Source organism: Echinops telfairi, unplaced genomic scaffold, assembly GCF_000313985.2.
Source record: "Echinops telfairi isolate 266 unplaced genomic scaffold, ASM31398v2 ScPeMD7_55;HRSCAF=186, whole genome shotgun sequence".
Classification (NCBI taxonomy): Eukaryota; Metazoa; Chordata; class Mammalia; order Afrosoricida; family Tenrecidae; genus Echinops; species Echinops telfairi.
Genome location: NW_022103953.1, coordinates 326,872 through 329,613, shown reverse-complemented (window position 1 = coordinate 329,613; position 2,742 = coordinate 326,872). Strand labels below are relative to the sequence as shown.

The following is a 2,742-nucleotide window of genomic DNA, read 5'->3' as shown; positions in this document are numbered from 1 at the left end:
TCCGCCCCCCAGGGAGGAGGTCACATATAGTTCCTTGTAATCGGTTCCCTCTTTCCAACCCACTCTCCCTCTACCCTCCCAGTATCTCCACTCACTGCTGCTTTCTTTCTTTGCCCAGGTCGTAAATTTTTTTCACTACCACCACCCAAACCGCTACCACCTCTACCACCACTGCCACCGCCACCAGCAGGGGCAGCAGCTTCAGTTTCTACTGAAATGGACACCCTTGAGAAAATGAACCGCTGCATGGTGAGTTTCAGGGAAAGAGCAATTCTTGGCATGTTGCAAGGCGTGTCAGCTCCGATGGCCTGTCTTGCTCCAATGCTAGGATGACTCCAGATTTCGAATTCTTGAAAGAGGCAACTACGAGTTTTTGCACGAGTAAGTCCCCTCTGAAGCCCCAATTCATGGAGGACTGATAAGGAGCCGGTCATCCAGTCACAGGCCTGCTCACGGGAACTTTCGAGTCCATTTAGGGACCCAGAACACAAAAATCCTGTCTCCTTTGCTTTCCCACAAGTATTACTGGATCTATGACTATCATGATGGGCCGGGTGTCTTGGACCACTTCCTTCAACTCTGAGGATCCAGGTCCGTGAGTATTACAGATCTGACGACATTCCTGGACCCTGTGACTCTCCAGCAGGCACTCCAGTGCCCCACCTGTACTTCCTGTTTCCTTCCGAGAAACAGTTACGGTGAGTACTTCAGGGGTAGCAGGAATATGAAGAAACTCGAGGACCCTGGTAAGTGTGTAAGGGGGAAGACTGGGTGGGTCAGGAGGGCGTGCAGGAGTCAAGCATGGGGACTAGGTGAGTGAGGCAGTCTCTCGCCTTTCCTTCTCCCCCTTGCACAGCTCATTGGTTCCGCTAGCTGAAGTATACCAAACACGACATCATTGACTTCCTCGGTGCCTTGCCCCAAACCCAGCAGGACCTTTCGTGGAGTATATATGTGTGCAGGGAGTAAGCACCTGCTTCTTCCTCCCTGAGGCAGGCCCACAGAGCGGAGGTCGGGTGGAGGCTTAGGGGGAGCCCAGAAGCCTGAGCCGTTCTTCTCTTTCAGGAAAAGATGGTCTGCTTTTCTGTCACTGGAACTTTCACGGAGGGGAGTGTCTGTAGTAGGGTCCCTTCTATGTGCCCCCACTGCCCCCTCTCAGAGCTCTCCTGGCTTCCCTCATTCCTCTTCTTCCTGCTCTTCCTGTGTTGTCCCGCTCACTCCCACCAAGCCCCTCACCCTCCCTTGTCTGACCTATAGCCTGTCCCACCACAGAGCAGGACTTAGGGACACAGGCCATAGAGCTGATGGCTCTCATCCTCTCCCCTCTCTCTGCCACCCTAGGGCACTTGCTTAAACTCTTGGCCTCCTACTGTGCAAAATGAAGCTGGTAATATCTCTCGTTAGGTCAGCTGTGAGAAACTGAAGCAAATGAACGTGTCACAGGGGCTAACACAGAGTCGGGGCCGTATCACTGTGAGGGGTTGCCTTCTCCACTGCTAAAGCTTCCCCCTAAACTCCCAGTGAACAGTTGTCCCCACCTGTCTTCTCCCCGATGCTGTGGGACAAGAAGACCCTGAACCTGTGGAGGGATGGAGGGGCGGGGGGGACGACTGCAGGTGTGTGTGTACGAAGGGGCAACTCTGAGGGATATTGCTGCTTGTTGTCCTTGCAGTGGATGCAGCGTGTCAGGCCCATGCCAGTGGCTTCATGCGAACCTCCATCGCTGTTCCTACTAATGACTTCAGGTAAGTGCTTGTTGTGACTGCCACGTGGAAACAACCATCCTGGCCTGCGCCCCGTGGGAAGGTGATGTCACGGTCCTTGGTGTTTCCCCACAATTACACAATTCCAAAAAAGTAGTTAGATAACCAGGAGTGGACCTGCCTAGCGGTAAAGATCATAGGCTCTACTACGGTGGTTCTCAACCTTCCTACTGCCGAGACCCTTTAATGCAGTTCCTCATATTGTGGTAACCCCCAACCATAAAATTATTTCCGTTGTTACTTCATAACTGTAATTCTGCTACTATTATGAATCAGGCGACCCCTGTGAAAGGATCATTCTACCCCCAAAGGGGTCGTGACCCACAGGTTGAGAACTGCTGCTCTCAGAACAGTGGGTCCTTAACCTGACTCCAACCTTCACCAGCCTTGTGGCCTGGGTCAAAAAGTTTATTTTCTTTATTTGTTCTTAGAGTTCATGTTCTTGAGGTACAAAACAATAATAACATATTGATGCGTTTTACCTTTCCTAATTTTCAACCTTGACTTAGCTATATTTATTTCTTTTCTTTTTTATTCTATTTCTGTTTGAGTTTTAATTTTCTTACCCACTAAACTATTTTTGAAGTTCTTTTTTTTTCAATCGTTTTATTAGGGGCTCATACAACTCTTATCACAATCCATACATACATCAATTGTGTAAAGCACATTTGTACATCATTCTCAAAACATTTCCTCTCCACTTAAGCCCCCGGCATTAGGTCCTCATTTTTCCCCTCCCTCCCCGCTCCCCGTTCCCTCATGAGCCCTTGATAATTCATAAATTATTGTTTTTTCATATCTTGCCCTGTCTGACGTCTCCCTTCACCCACTTTTCTGTTGTCCATCCTCCCTGGAGTACAGACACATATATTTCCTTATAATCAGTTCCCTCTTTCCAACCCACTCTCCCTCTACCCTCCCAGTATCGCCACTCACACCACTGGTCCTGAAGGGATCATCCGCCCTGGATTCCCTGTAT

General features: G+C 49.8%; 1 long non-coding RNA gene across 2 annotated transcripts in view; it reads left to right on the top strand.

Moving 5' to 3' along the window:
• The first annotated feature begins 131 nt into the window (after positions 1-131).
• The window catches only part of LOC123521754, a 9,788-nt gene continuing 7,177 nt past the window's right edge, over positions 132-2,742 (top strand). Inside the window, exons 1-3 of one of the 2 annotated variants that reach the window (XR_006680106.1) lie at positions 132-249; positions 521-698; positions 1,673-1,745. This is a non-coding gene — a long non-coding RNA (uncharacterized LOC123521754). Of the gene's footprint in view, positions 250-520; positions 1,746-2,742 lie in introns of both variants that reach the window. The other variant, XR_006680105.1, reaches the window with a different exon arrangement.